The 16657-nt window shown below is 47.8% G+C and overlaps 1 protein-coding gene across 1 annotated transcript in view; it reads left to right on the top strand.

Moving 5' to 3' along the window:
• KIFAP3 (kinesin associated protein 3) overlaps positions 1-16657 on the top strand; it is a 1607567-nt gene that overhangs the window by 1098382 nt on the left and 492528 nt on the right. The window lies entirely within an intron of this gene.

Raw genomic sequence — 16657 nt, 5'->3', positions numbered from 1 at the left:
ACCCACCCCTTATCCTTCACGTCCATTATCTTTATGCACAACCCTTCACCGTCCCCTTTTTCGTGCACTACCTTCCGGTGTAGGAGCAAGGGTTTCAAACCAATAGTCCAACTGAGGGCCCTTTCTCTTTTTCCCTCTCGGTACCTCCGGGTAAAACACCACGGAGACCCCATCGTCCCAGGAATTACATCGACTGGTAGAAGAGGGAGGAACATCGAGTACCACGGCTATTCCTTTCCATCCTGAAGAAACCGGTGCTGCGGGAGGAAGTGCGGAACCCGTTGTGAAATCTAAACCCTTGTTTCCTGATAATAAAAGTGCTGTTCGCCAATATATTCAGCCATCGCGTCTGTATATCCGACCTGACCTCCCACAATGCTTGATCAGTATGAACCCTGCGTTATGATCCTCCTGGACCTATCGTCCGCTTTAGATACGGTTAAGCGCAACAACCTAATCAACCTATTGGAACACACTAAACTGGTTCTCCTAATTTCTCTGCCACAGAACCCAACCTTGAACCAGTCTTATCTCATCCCTCACCGGTCACACTGGGGGTACCACAGGGGTCCTCACTTTCATTCCACTTGTTCATGGAGCCTTTAACAGAAATTTTGAAACTATCCAGCATTTACTATCACGTGTATGCCGACGACACCCAACTGTACTTGAAGGTTTCCTCCACTGAAGACATCGGGTCCCTCAACTCAGTTTTACAGAAAACCCAAAGTTGGCTGACACTTAATCACTTGAAATTAAAAGGTCTTAAAACAGAATTCCTCTTAATCGCCCCATGTAAATAGTCACTATTCATTGAAGAATGGATGAATCAACTAACAGTTCTTACTTACTCGCCACACATCATTGATTCCACAAACTCATTAGGAATAATGGTTGATAAGAGTCTGAACATGCAGAAGCACATTAGTGCACTCGCCAAAGGAATGAACCTCCAACTTAGTATCTTATGGGAAATAAAACCTTTCCTCCCCTCTAATGACTTAAAGGTTGCAGTGCAAGCCCTAGTGATCTCTAAGCTGGATTATGGAAGCGCAACCATCTGTGGCCTTCCTAGATCGAAGACGGCTCCACTTAGGGTCACTCTCAATTCTGCTGCAAAGCTCATAACAGGTTCTGAAAGAAAGAATCATATCACACCTGAGCTGATATCCCTAAATAGACTCCCATATGACCCAACTACAAATTGCATGAGTGGCCCACAAAGCCGTTAATTTTAATACCTTGATATGCCTCACACAAATATTTGAGCTCTCTGATGGCTCTAGATCTTGTAGAAGAGCCAGCACCTTACTACTCAAACCATAAAAAAAATCCATAAAAAGAAAACTTACAATTGAGCCTTCTCGGGTATCGCCCAGAGAATCTGTAACTCCCTGCCCCCTGAAGTCAGACTGAATCCCTCTATTGCCTCTTTCAAAAAGTAAGTTAAAGCGATATTGATGAAGATACTTCTCTTAGAACCCTAGCTTCCAATACTCTGTAGGACACACTGTTTGCTATGAGACTGTGCTGATTGATGTTGATCTGTTGGTTTCTTTCACTTGCTCCTATACCTTTCACGAATGCTAAATTGTAAAGCACTCTGATACCCCCTGTGGTCATGTTGGCTCTATAGAAAACCTTTTAAAATACATTTTAAAAAGTATGTGATCTTAAGGCTTGTCTTTTGGCTGTGGTGATATTGGTGAATGTCTTCATCTTTGAAATGTCTATACTTTTGATGTCTTTGAACATTGCCTGTTGAAAGGCTTGGATTTTTATTAGTAACATTGGGTTCGGGGGGCAGAAAGTGGACTTTAACTTCAAATTGGTGTCATCATTATTTGTGGGAGTCTCTATATATTAGAAGAAGGCTTTCAATTTAAGTTTACGCAAAATTCTGCAACTTCTCCTTGTAATTGGAATTTGTCGAATCTGGGGGTTGGTACATAACAACCTCTTTTATTAAGGACTGATTTCTGTTTGTCTGCTAGCAGTCTTTCTGCAAAGTTGAATATCAACAAGTGTTGCTTCCCTTCTCCTGGGTTGGTTCCCTTGATTTTTTCCTCGTTGTTCTGAAAAGAACTTCAAACCTACCACGTGCCAGAAAGAAGCTTTACCACTATACTAAATTTGGCCAAATCTGACTTATAGTTTTCATTTATTAAAGTCAATTTGGCAGCTATTACTGCCTACAGAAAATGTCTCTCACAAACCTCTTTTTTTCCAAGTTCCAGCTATTAAGAAACGTCGTACTTTAACCTCTCATGGGATCCCCTTTCCCACCTACCCATAAAGCTTCCTTACAGCTTATTTCTTGGGAAACAACTTTCCTAGCTTGAACCGCACAACTTGGGGTAAGTGAGGTTCAAACTTTATGCTCCCATTAACCATACACAATATTTCATAGCAATAAAGTAGTTATGAGATCTTATCCAAAATTTTAGCCAAAGTTGCTTTACATCTTCACATTATTCAAACAGTTACCCAGCCAACTTTCTTACATAAACCTTCAAATACAGCTGAAAGATATTGTGAGAAGTTGGCCTGGTATATGATGTTCACTATTCTAGTGAACACCTTGCACCAGTCCAAACAACCCTTATGGTGATGGTTGTAAAGTCAACCTTCTAGACCAGCTATCCTAGAGGTAGCATGGACAGAACAGTCTTAGGCTAAAAGACTCTTGAGGGCGTGCAAAGCCAGCTGTTTTTACCATATGTAACCCCTTGAATATCAAATGAAAGGACACCACACAGGTTATATATAAAATATATATATTTATTTACTAACACACTCGTCTGAACTCTTTATGAGATCAGAGGCAAAAGCACATCACAAGATACTTAGTCAGAATACGTTAAGTTGCACAATTTACAGTTAGGCCCTAGGGGCGAAGCAAACCATATATTAAGAAAGTGGTATAAGTACCACGTCACGAGAGAAGGAAAGGCCTAGGGCCTAGAGAATGGCTGGGGCTACACTATCTGACCCCTAGGTTAGGAGTAGGAGGCCCACAGGCGGCGCGTGCAGTGTTATTACACACACGCGTGAGTCAATACAAAGTCAATGGGAACTTAGAAGTTAGGAAAAGAAGGATTTAGGACACTTCCGTTCTAGCTAGGAGGAAACAACTAAAAACATAGACACTTGGATAGTCAATACCCTTGGGAGCACCAAAGTACTTGCGTTACCTCAACCACAGGAAGCGGGTGCATAAGTGTGAAGATGTGTCTGGTTTCGCCGTTGAAGCCTATGGAGCCTTGGTGAAAGATGCCGCAGGCGACCAGGAGGAAGATGTTTGGGTGGATCCAAGGGTGGATCGATGATGAAGAGGACCTGAAAGCAGAGGGGACAGAGTCTGGGTCACTAGCCAGTGACCGGGTGGAACCAGGAAGGAACCAGACTATGAAGAGGAGCAATCAGGTGCTGTCTTGAAGCTTGTCTTTGCAACCACGCGGACCAGGAGGCGCCGTCGATGACCAGGTGCTGGAGAGGAGCTGTCCCACGAAGGTTCTCGCAGATGGAGGGGTCGACTGCCGGATTGGAGTCAACGAGCCTTGGCAAAGGCAACCCACGTAGGATACAACAAAGGCTTCTGGTGCAGACCAGCAAGGTCTGAGGTGCCTCACCTTTTCAGGGAGGCAAGGACCAGTCTGGAGCAACCAGACCAGCGAGGTGATTAAAAGGGATTGTCGTCACAGAGGCTACTAGCCAACGGGCCAGCAACCGGACAACGCGTCGAGCAGAACACAAGCAGAAGGGCCCCATGCAGAACTCGTTGAGTGTGGAGGGCTGATCTTCGGTGCAGGTGGAGCTCGGGTTTCTCAGTCCCCAGTGTAGAGCTTCGAGGAGGCCTCAGGAGCTGCTCGGGTAGCAAGTTGCAGAAGTCGCCTCCACGGATCTCAGCTATGCTGCAGACGTGAAGAGAGGGTCAGAGAGGTCTGGAAGTCTGGGTCTTGTCAGGCTCTGTGCTCAGGTTCCGGCGGGAACGTCGACAAAGCAAGCCGTTGATTTGCTGGATGGTGCCTGGTTGCCCAGGGTGGTCACTCCTTGGCCACAAGGGAGATTCTTCAGTCTACAGCTTCAGCAGAATGTCGAAGGTCCAAAGTTTTGTGTCAAGGTTCAGTCAGGATCTAATCTAAAGTCTCAGGACTCCGCTCCTACCTTTATACAACTAAACGGAGCTGGATTACTGACTAGGTCCCTCCTGTGGGAGGGACCAGGAAGGGGGGTGGTTACACCCCCTCTCCTTTGTCCAGTTTTGCGCCAGAGCTGGGGCTGGAGTGCCCCTACAACCGGTTTGAACTGGGGTATGCACGGAGCACCTTGTGTGCCCCAGGCAGTGTCTCAATCTATTCAGCCCTCCCTGTCCCAATACACAAAGTGCTGTCTGGGGTGGTGCTCGCACCTCCCCAGGCAGGAAACCTCTTGTCCAAACCTCAGTGACTGGAAGGACTCCCAGCAGCAGGAGGTCAGACTTGTGTCGGTGGCAGCAGCGTCCATTTTGTGACGCTGGGCCTCTGGTTAACTTTAACCGGGATAGTCAGCAGTAACATGTCTTCTCCCTCTAGAAGGGTGGAATGCTACCCCCATCGCCAGAATTGGCGAGGGGGTAGTATTCCAAAGCGTATGACACCGTACACGACATGTTTGGATAAAGCCAAACCAAAGTTAGCATTAACCGCGAGGATTCTAATGCACTTAAGAGTATATGGTGTGGCGATATCATAGAACAGCTATAAGGACATGGTTCCGAAAGCTGCAGACAGGCTCAGCTCATGCTAGAGCACCATCTCACACATAACCAATCAGTCTGCCTCCAGGATTAGGTTACTAAGTGTCTATATATAAGTAGGTATAGGAATACTATACCTAAGCAAGGGGTGATTACACGACCTTGCCCCAGCTGAGTGATCAGCCAGTTGTGTCTATTTGAGTGGCCAGCCAGGGATGGCATAATACTTGCTGCAGGCCCTGGTAGGCCTTGGTTACACCTATGCCCTGAGTACCTAGGTTACACTTCTACAGGGGCTGACAAGGTGAACCAATTCCCAATTGTGGATGTACCTAGAGTACATGGTGTAAATTTAGAGAGAGTGCATCTGTGCTGTAGGTCTGATTAGCAGGCCCACAGCATATTGAAGTCGAAAACCAGTAAAGCAAAGCAAAAAGTGGGGGTGACCATAGGAAGCAGACCCTACTCTCTTACAGATCTTTCCACACTTTAGATATGAGATAGGTCTAAAAATTGGATCTATAGAAAACAAAAGATAATCATAAATTCAAACAATTGTTTATAAATTATGGTCCTTTATGTACAGGCCTAGCCACAAACAAGCAGTCTATAGCCAGGTGGATAGTCTATTGCATTCTTTTGTACTTTTGGAAATCAAACAAAGCCCTAACTGGTAAACTGAAGGCTCATTCTGCCAAAGGGAAAGCAGCAACAGCTGCTTTAATGAAGACCATTCCTATTGTAAAAATCCGTACAGCAGCCACATGGAGCTCTTTTCATACTTTTACGAGGCGATATTGCTTAGACTCAGATGTTAGAACAGAGGCTCAAGTAGGCCAAGCCTCCCTAAGAAATCTCTTTGCCTATTGGCTTAGATTATCTTTTATTTTTCCATTGCTGTTGGCAGGGATGGGCCTGCTATTATTTTCAGTTCTTATGATTATCAATGGAGATTCCCTGAGGGAGAAGGAATGGTTTCCTAACTGTAATCCTAGTCTTTTCTCAGGGGAATCTTAATCTCCATTAAAATCATAAGCAACCCACCCTCCTCCCAGTGGAAGAGCAAAGATGATTAATCTGTTTTCATTGCTTGTACTCTATTTTGGTCTGAAAAAAAGAGCTGAGGTAACTGCCATCTGCTGGGCATAATAGGACACTGGAGGGCTATGGGCCCTTAAAAGTAAGATTTTTGTTATAGCTACAGTACTGCATTCTACAAGTCTATATTGTCCCATTCCTTATTCTCCCATTTCTTTTTTTTAAAGGTTTTATGAAGGATATTCACAAGGAAATACTATTCAGCTCCTAGATTTTTTCCTAGTTTATTAAAGGATTTTTTTGACTTTCCTTTAAATATAAATTAAAGTAATCAGCCAATATACCTTTCTTTATAGAACAAACCAAAGCACACAGCAGCAGACCAAGGTTTAGCACATCAACTTCTTCTGTTTCCAGATTTCTAATGGTGCAACCACTCTCACCATTCGCCGCCAAGGATGTCTGTCAAAACAATTTTACAAGAAAATTTGAGAGGTGCACTCAGTAAAGTCAATGATACAAAGAGTTCATAGATTTTGTAAATCTTCTGTTCTTTCTTTAATGTGTTCTTTATTTTCTTTTAAAATACACAGGCACAGCCAACGCGTTTCATTCCCTTTCGTGCCTTGGGAATTTCGTCAGGGCATACAAAAAATGATCGTTCAAGTTCGATGGTCCAAAGCGTGGTCGCACTTGCAAGGCTGGTGCTGAAGGATTGATATAGGTGATATGGCCCCAATGTGCCTGGATGGTGTAAAGATAAAGTTCGCGTGGAAACGAGAACGAGTATAAATCCTGGCCCCCTTAGAAAATCAGTGTGGAAGTGGGGGGGGTGGCCGCTGGTTGACAGGTAACATCCAGACGGGCAACAAAGTCGCTCTTAGGGTGCGGGACCTGTGATAGGGTCTCTGCAGCCTCCGGAGAAGGAGACTGTGCCTGTGTATTTTAAAAGAAAATAATGAACACATTAAAGAAAGAACAGAAGATTTACAAAATCTATGAACTCTTTGTATCATTGACTTTACCGAGTGCACCTCTCAAATTTTCTTGTAAAATTACCCTTCTTTATAGGATGAAAATGTGTTTAACAAATTATGGCCTAATCTTGGCCTTCCTGAAGTAAGGCAAATGTCTACACTAAAAAAAGATGTATCTTAAAGAAGTACTCCAGATTGGCTACTGGTGTACCCTTGTACGTTCCTAGTATACGGTACTAAGGTACCCAGAGCATAGGTACGCCATTGGTCTCCCAAGGGCTGCAACATGTATTATGCCACCCATGAGAGTCCACTCACATTTTAAGCACAGGCCTGCCATTTCAGCCTGTGTAAGCTGGTGCTAGCACTACTTACGACAGATCCTTATATCTGAGGTGACTGCATTTAAAACCTATAAGTCACACCTAAGGCAGGCCTTTGAATCTTGAAGGCAGGGTGCTGGGTTCTAAGTGTGAGGGTGTAAGTGCATCAGCTATTAAGACATATAGAGTGGCCATGTGTCATTACGCATTGACAATCTCTAAACTGGCTGTAACAAACTCTGTTGTGTTTGGTATCAAACCTATTGGAATCATACCCCCACACCGTAAGTGATGTGGGAGGTCACATAAAGAGAGAGAAGAGAAAAAGGCATCATGTGAATGGCACTATTACAGTGAATTGATAGCAGAGATGGTGTGATGTAAAGTACGAGCAATAGAGAAAGAAGAGAAAAAATACAATATAGGAGAAGTTTCGGGCGAGGATATCCCAGAAAGAAGAGGGGAAAAAAAGTACAAAGGAGAGACGGCAGGCCGGGCTATTCCGGCTGCTTAAGCCAGGACGTTAGCACATCCCAGATGTCCAGACCCCCTTTCCGCCCTTTGCGGCCTTTCCTGGCGTATACTGCTCTCTCTAGGTGATATGTAGCCATTAGCCTGGCCAGCCACTGAGAGAATGAAGGGGAGTCGGGGTCCAACCATGCAGAGGCGACACATAGCCTCCAAACTGCCATGGCAATGAAAATGAATCCCCCATTTATGTTCCTAGTGTCTTCCTGCTGGGTCCCTAGTAGAGTAACTGTGGGTGTTAACACAGTGGTTTGGGTAGTGACTTCGCCAAAAATTCCTGGATCTTAAGAAGAGTTGGAGCAAGCTTGGGGCAGGTTGCAAAAATGTGGACAGAGTCTGCCCCATATTCGGACCATCAGTGTTGTGCCTGCAGTTTTGCTGACAGCAAGATGTTTTGAGAGAGTGCTAGTGAGTTGAAAAATGTGTTATGAGGGGATTCAAGTTTGGAGTGCCACTTGTCAGCTATTTCTGATGGATACATCTGCCAGTGGATTCCTCACCTTATGAATATCCCCCTGCGTCAGCAACGTTCAGAAAATTCTTTTGTAGCTCGCCGGCGTGGACGACATCACAGGAGCACGACATCGAGCGCGGCTCCGCTGACATCACCGACATGATAATAGGCCCACCCCGGCTTAATGACATCAGTTCCCTTTTTTCCGCATCGTCGACGCTAACGGTTTCGAGGGATCTTCTGTTGCGTTGATAGTAATTTTCCAGTGTCACTGTCTTCTGTCGTGATGTCGTCTAAGAAGACTGGTTTTAAGCCGTGTGGTGAATGCGGAAAAATAATGTCCATCACAGATCCGCATGACGAGTGTTTATGGTGCCTGAGTTCAAATCATGACGTCCAAGGTTGTTGATCCTGTTTGAAAATAAATCCGAAGGCTCTTCGTGAACGTGAGGCGTAACTCCTGGTTGCCAAATTAAAAGGTAAAGGGGCCAAGAAGAGTTCGAGATCAAGATCGAGGCGCTCGAAGTAGAGATCGAGGTCGAGGTCCCGGTTGAGGTCGGCTTCGAAGTCGACTTCGGGTCATGCTTCCAGGTCATCGAAGAAAAAACATAAGAAGACGAAGCATGGATCAAGGCACCATTCAGGAAAGGAGTCGAATTCGAAGGCGAAGTAGTGTGGCCGACGACATCGTAAGGACAGGGTATCTCCTTCTCCAGAACGGAATCCGGAAGGTGAGGCCTTACCGTTGGAGCCAACGGAGCATTCACCGGCTCCTGTATCGAATCCTTCTCCGGCTCCATCTCAGTCTTCAGAACATGAAGAGGAAGAGGTTCCTGTTTCTAAGGGCTCATCGACATCGGTTCACCAACCCGAGGAACAAGAGGAGTCTATTCCGGTGCAGCCTCCCCAGGAGCATCCGGTGGGTTCGTATCCTCCTTTTCCGGGTTCAGGACAGGATCCTTCGCATTTTTTAAACACCATGTTTAGTGTTTATGCTAGAGCCATGTACCCCTCTGGAGCACCGGCTGGTCCCATGGGTCCGTTGGCATACAATTTGGGAGTTCCCCAAGCTTATGCTTAGGCGCCTTTCATGCCAGCGCCGACTCCGCCTTGGCATCTCTCAGCGCCGCCGAGGTCATGAATGCCGTTTACGGCTTCACCGGCTCCGGACCGACCTCGAGATCTTACAACTCGAAGTTCAGCTCCGGCTCCGACGCTGGCTCTGGCTCCGGATCCGACGACGTCACTTCGGAAGGAGAGGTCGAGGCGTGAAGCCCAGCGCCTTTTGGAGGAGCAGAGTCATAGGGAAGCTGAGTTTGAAGAGGGTGAGCTTCAGGAACCGGAGGATTATTTTGAAGACTTAAGAGAGGCAAGTGGTCTTGAACTGTCCCCTGATTGGGAGTTAGCCTCTAAGTCTGATGCTCCGTCTAAAGATGTGGCACCCTATCATGTTGTTATTAAAAAGGCAGCAGATTTACTCAATTTGACTTTGCCCATTGCTGAGTATAAATCGAACATTCTGACCGAAGTCCTCCATTCTCCTTCATCTGTTGTTGAGCCTATACTTCCATTTACTGATGCTCTGACTGATCCTATCCTGGAGGTGTGGAGTAGACCTCTTACTGCTCCTGCGGTTTCTAGGGCTGTTGCAAGGCGTTACAGAGTGGCTCCTGGTGACCCTGACTTTTTGTCCCCTCATCCCTTGCCGGAGAGTTTGGTTGTGCAAGCTGCCTGCTCTAAAAAATCTGCAGGTGCTTTTCCCCAGGGACCTGGTGATAAGGATTCCAAAAAGCAGGACCAATCTGCAAAAAAAGTATTTTCATCAGGTAGCATGGCCCTTAAATCTACAAATGCCATTTGCTTACTGGGTCGTTATATCCATGCGTTGATGGATTCTGTTAAGTAATTGTCTCCTAAACTTCCTGAAGAGGATAGAAATAATTTTAATGAGGTTGTTTCTGACATGCAGGCTGCTGTTCGGCAGGTCATACAGAGCGGTATGGACACAGCAGATTCAGTGGCTAGGGTCATGGGGTCTTCAATTGCTACCAGAAGGGCTACCTGGCTGGAGACTTCTGAATTCTCAACGGATGTTCAGGCTGCTTTAATGGATTTGCCCTTTGACGGCTCAGGCCTTTTTGAAAAGAAAGCTGATGCTGCATTGGAAAGGTTCAAAGACAGCAGGGCAACAGCCAGGTCTTTGGGATTGCAAATTAGAGGTTCTGCGGCAGAAGGTACAGGGGCTTCGCAAGATTTTCTTTTCGTCCCTATAAGCAGACACAGCAGCAGCAGCAAAACCCATTGTATAAATCATACAGGGGCAGATAAAGAGCTCGTCCTCTTCCTCCTCCTCCTCTTCCTCTTTTTCTACCCACCCCCCTCCTACAACAGCAAAGCAGCCCTAGATCCGCCATTCCGGATCATGCGGGTCATGTGGGGGGCTGGCTTACCTATTTTCTGCGGGATTGGGAATCGGTTACATCGGACCTTTGGGTTCTCAATCTCCTAGAGAATTGGTATGCACTTCCCTGTCGGGAATTTCCCCCAAATTATCCTCCTTGCCAATGTTTGTGCTTGGAGAACCACCTGTTGCTTCTGCTGGAGGAAGTCCTGGCACTGCTAAGAAAGGGTGTGATAGAGGTGGTTCCGGAGCAGGAAAGGTGTCAGGGATGCTACTCCTGGTATTTCCTGATTCCCAAGAAGGATGGCAGACTTCGTCCAATCCTGGATCTCAGGGTCTTGAACCTTTACCTGAAACAGGAGAAGTTCAAGATGCTCACCCTTGCACATGTTCTTCAGGCGCTGATGGAAGAAGACTGGATGGTGTCAATCGACTTGCAGGATGCTTATTTCCATATTCCCATCCTGAAATCACACAGGAAGTATCTCCGTTTTACTGTGGGATCGCAACATTACCAGTTTGCGGTCCTTCCGTTTGGTCTTACTACTGCACCTCAAGTTTTCACCAAGGTGATGGCTGTGGTGGCAGCACATCTCAGAAGGTCAGGGATACCAGTATTCCCTTATCTGGACGATTGGCTGATCAAAGCGGAATCTCCAGAGAAAGTGCTCCATCATTTGCAGGTCACAACTCAGTTGTTGTACAGGTTGGGTTTCTCGATAAATGTGCCCAAATCTCACCTGGTGCCCTCCCAGCGCAACCTATTCATAGGTGCGGTACTGGATACCACGGTGTGTCGGGCATTCCCTCCACCACAAAGGATTCTCGACATACAGAAAATGATTCCTTTATTTTACAATGGAGCGGTCGTTCCAGTCCTGAAGGTCCTACGTCTGCTCGGTCTGATGGCTTCCTGCATTCTGCTGGTCAACCATGTACGCTGGTAAATGAGAGCACTCCAGTGGTGCCTCCGCAGGCAGTGGTATCAACACAGCGGAGATCTAAGGGAGTCTGTGAGGATCTCCAGAGAAGTTGCAGCGGATCTGTCTTGGTGGAGCGTGGAGGACAATCTGTCTCAAGTAAAGCCTTTCCATCTGCCTCCATCAGTTGCCACAGTGATAACGGATGCATCTACTCTAGGGTGGGGTGCTCATCTGGGGGATATGGAGATCAAGGGTCTTTGGTCTCCAGAGGAAAGGTTGCTTCACATCAACCTTCTGTAGTTACGGGCAATACGTCTAGCACTCAAGGCCTTCCTCCCTTCACTTCGCGGTCGGTCGGTTCAAGTCCTGACTGACAACATCATCGCGATGTGGTATGTCAACTAGCAGGGAGGAGTGGGGTCGCAGTGTCTCTGCAGAGAGGCTCTGCGTCTCTGGTCCTGGGTTCAGGACCATCAGATTTGTCTGATGGCAAATCTGGGCGGAGTTCTGAACGTGCGTGCAGACAGTCTCAGTCTGCAGTTCTCAGCCGACCACGAGTGGAGGCTTCATCCAGAGGTAGTTCGTCACGTCTTTCGGACGTGGGGAACTCCTGAGGTGGATCTGTTCGCCACTCAAGAGAATGCTCACTGCCCGTCATTCTGCAGTCTCCAGTCTCCAATGCAGGGAGTCTTGGGGGATGCGTTTCAGTTGAGTTGCGGCTCACAATTCCTTTACACGTTTCCCCCCATACCCTTGATACCTCGGGTTCTGAGAAGATTCGCCAAGACCGGGCCCAAGTCATATTGATCGCCCGGATTGGCCAAGAAGGGTGTGGTACACAGATCTTCTCCACCTCTCCTCGTGCCTGCCGCTCAGTCTCCCTCTCAGGGCAGATCTCCTCTCTCAGATGGAGGGGCAGGTTCTACACCTACACCTCCACCTCCAGACCTTACACCTCCATGCCTGGAGATTGAACGGGGCAACCTGAATTCCTTTTCTCTCCCACATGACGTGGTGGATGTGATTCTATCGGCCAGGCGTGATTCCACCAAATCTATTTATTCTTACAGGTGGTCTAAATTAGTTACTTGGTGTGGGGAGAAGTCTATTGACCCTTTGAAGGCTCGATTTTCTGACATACTTCAGTTTGCTCTTTCCTTGGCTCTGCAAGGTTTTGCTGTAGCAACAATCAAGGGTTATCTTTCGGCCTTGTCGGCATTTCTCTGCCTACCGGATCAGCCGTCTTTATTTAAATCTCCTGTGGTTTTAAAGTTTCTTAAGGGCCTTACAAATAAATGTCCTTCTACTCCCTTTCTTTTGCCTCAATGGGACTTGAATCTTGTGCTTACTTTTTTGATGGGTTCTCCTTTCAAACCTTTGCACAAGTGTTCCATGAGACTTTTATCTTTTAAGACTGTCTTCCTGGTTGCAATTACCTCGGCAAGGAGGGTAAGTGAGCTTACCCCAGTATTGGAACTTTCATAGATTCCCATGCTTTGTATCATTCCCCGTCGTCGGAATGGGAGTCTCGGTAACAAAAATACCATAGCTGTAGGTACAAAAGACAATGGAAAAAGGCCTAGGCCTCATTACCTTTTGTAGCATATCACCCTCTTTGTGCAAAAGAGACCAAACTTTTGGCCTCAGCCAATCAGAAGTGCCTCACCACTTAGAACCTTCCTGAAGGAACCTCAGAGCCTCAGATTTTCTACCGCACGTTGTGCTAGGGAGTCTCCATTGAGCTCTGCTCAACTTCTACTCTTCTACAGGATTTCATCAGGTTTTTCAACAGTATTTTTCTTCAGGATCTTTCGGATTCTTCTCAGGATTGTTGCTGCCTGACAGTATGTCGGAAATTGAGAAGAAAAAAGCGCTTTTCAAGCCTTGTTCCTCCTGTGGCAAGAAAAGGCTGTTTGTGGAGGATAAGCATGAGGACTGCATCTATTGCCTCTATCCTGACCACCAGGTGGCTACATGTGCAATCTGTCGCTCTTTTTCTGCCAAAGCCCTCCGGGACCGTGAGGGTAGGCTCCTGACATGGCTGCAAAGGCTTAAATCGAGGAAGGATACTGTCTCCAGTGACAGTGAAGATGCTGGATCGATGGCTTCTACTAGAAGGTCAGTGGAAAGGGGTAGGGGTTCCCCTTCTTCTGTAAGTCGATCTTCTAAGGCCTCAAAAAAGACCCCCAGTGAGTCTGAGAGCCAAGGTCCCAGCAAATCTCCTCACGGAAGTGTAAAGGAGAGGGATGGACCTTCTACGCAGTCTACTGGCGCGAAGACTTCCACAGCCTTCAAAACGCCTCAAGGCCAGTCTTCTGAGAGGACTTCTAGGTCCTCGATGACGAAGACGTCGACAGCGGGAGTCCCGTCGACTAAATCATCTAAGGCTCCGTCGACTGGAGGTTCGTCGACGACGAGACCGTCGACAGCGGAGAAGGCGCTGACGACGAAGGTACCAGCTTCACAGGTGTCGACGAAGGAGCCGTCGACGACGAGAGCCCCGTCGACGCCCAAGATCCAGTCGACGACGAAGGCCCCGTCGACGACGAAGACTCAGTCGACGACGAAGGCCCCGTCGACGACGAAGGCCCCGTCGACGAAAGCCCCGTCGACGACGATAACAACGAGGGCGATGACGACGGTGTCGACGACGAGAGTCCCGTCGACAGCAATGACGACGGTGTCGTCGACTACGGTCTCGTCGACGACGACTACGGTGACTATGACGACGGCTGGTGTGTCCACAGTCTCGTCGACGACGACGTCCACGACGCCTATCTCGACGGCGTATGTACAACCGTCGACGACGGAACCCACGATCTTGGCCACAGAAAAACGTATCACCATTTCTGTGACGCGGATCACACCGGAGATGACCTCTCCAAGGGCAGTGTCCCCTCTGCTACCAACAATGCTCTTGCAAGAGGGTCAATCAGAGGAAGATGACCAAGATGCATATAGCTATGCCAATAGTCCTTCGCAACTATTTGTCAAATGCCAGGACACCGACTCAGAGGGCGAATACACCCACGAGGAACATGATCATAGTCAACATCAACAGCAGCACTCTGACCAGGGAATGGTTTCAGTGCCAACATCTTTCCTACAAGATCTACATAGGATGCTACAGGACTATAAGTCTAAGGCCAGTAGACCTTTGCCAAATACGTCAACACCTGCTACGCCTTCCACGACTCAGGCGTCATTGGTGCCACCTACGCTCTCGGCTCCAACCTCTCCACAGCCTCAAACAGCCGTCCCTCAGGATTCCTTTGGGGTACCAAGATCACATGATGTTGATGAATCCTCGGATGAGGATCAACAGTCGGATCACGTCTCTATTCCCGACACGGAATATGATGAGTACATTATTGACAATCCCGCATCGCCGAATCCGGACCCGGCGGACTCCCCGCCAGCGGATATTGGAGGTTTCCATCAGCTAATGGAGAGGGCGGCGGCGAGATTTAAGTTAGCAATGCCTAAAGTTACCACGGATTGCTTCTTATATGACTTTAAAGAACCTTTCCAGAAAAGTGCCAGATCTATTCCAATTGTGGATCATTTATGGAAAGAGGGCATAAAGACCATGACACACCCGGCGACGGTGGTGCCGGTGCTACCGCGTCTGGAAAAGAAGTACAAAGCAACCGATGATGCCCCAGCGGCCTTGACAGGTCATCCGAAACCAGACTCTGTAATCTCGCAGGCAGCGCAGAGGAAATCGCGCAACCCTTCAGCACCGCTGACAACTCCTCCGGACAAGGAAGGACGGAGGTTAGATAATGTGAGGAAAAGATTCTCAGCGATGGCAAGTTTGCTGGTGCGAGCAGCTAATGCCTTAGCCATCCTGGGTAGGTACGACCGTCAACTCTGGTGCGATGTCTCCCCGTACCTTGACCAGCTACCTCCTGAATCGATGTCGGAGGCAAAGAAAGTTCTGAAAGAGGGAGAAGCGACGTTGATGGAAATAATCGATTGTGCAATGGACATTGCGACTACGGCATTTCGTTCACTAGCTGGAGCGGCAGTGCTCCGTCGCCAAGGGTGGCTTAAAGCTACTTGGTTCCGACCAGAGGTCCAGAACAAAGTGTTGGATCTCCCCTTTGATGGAGAGGCTCTATTCGGCAAACTTATTGACGACACCCTGCAAGATATTAATAAAGACACAGAGACTGCTAGGTCTTTAGGAACACTTCAGTACAGGAAGTCCCCCTTCAAGGGAGCCAGAGGCAGGGGTGGTACGTATAGAGGATCCTTCCAACAACAACGGTATTCCAACACAGGATCCGGTTCCCAACAGCACCGCCAATCTTACCAACAGCGGCAAGGCCAGTCTACCAACTACTCCAGGCCTTACAGTAAAGGAAAGCAGGGTGCGCGAGGACGAGATTCGTCCAAGCGCCAATAGCGGCCTCCTGGCTCTTCCTACTGGACCCTCCTCCAGGAAGTCATCAGTTGGAGGCAGGGTCAACAAATACCTTCACAACTGGTCCCTAATAACATCGGACCGTTGGGTGCTCAACATCATTCGGAAAGGGCATACCTTAGAGTTCACTCAAGTTCCGCCACCCAAGCCCCCGGCAGCCACTCCTTCAAAACACCAGCGTCTCCTTCGGCTCGAGGTTCAACAAATGCTCCGAAAAGGGGCGATAGAGCCAGTTCCATCGAACCAAAGAAACCAGGGATTTATTCCAGGTTCTTCCTGGTGAGGAAAACGCTCGACAAGTGGAGTCCCATTTTAGACCTCAGGGGGCTAAACACCTATCTCATCTCTCTGTCCTTCAGGATGGTGTCCCTCCAGGACATCTTGAAGCTAATCAACCGGGGAGATTACATGGCCACACTCGATCTCGAAGATGCCTATTTTCATGTTCCGATTCACCCAGCACACAGAAGGTTTCTGCGATTCACAGTAGCCAAGAGCCATTACCAATTCAGGGTTTTACCCTTTGGACTCCGTTCAGCCCCAAGGATATTCACGAAAGTGCTGGCTCCAGTAGCGGCTTTCCTGCGGAGGCACAAGTTTCAAGTCTTCCCCTATCTGGACGACTGGCTGCTGAAGGCTCCGTCCAGAGAGGCAGCGCTACAGGCGGTTCAAGCGTGTACCAATTTATTCCGAAACCTGGGTCTCACTCTAAACGACGAGAAATCTTGCCAGATCCGGTCCAGAAGAGCCCGGTTTCTGGGAGCCATCTTGGACTCAAAGCTTTCACAAGCTTTTCCTACTCTGGAAAGGAGGCACAAGTTACAGACGATGGCCCAAGACTTACAA

Source organism: Lissotriton vulgaris, chromosome 1_1, assembly GCF_964263255.1.
Source record: "Lissotriton vulgaris chromosome 1_1, aLisVul1.2, whole genome shotgun sequence".
NCBI classification, from domain to species: Eukaryota; Metazoa; Chordata; class Amphibia; order Caudata; family Salamandridae; genus Lissotriton; species Lissotriton vulgaris.
This window is presented reverse-complemented; position numbering and strand designations above follow the sequence as displayed.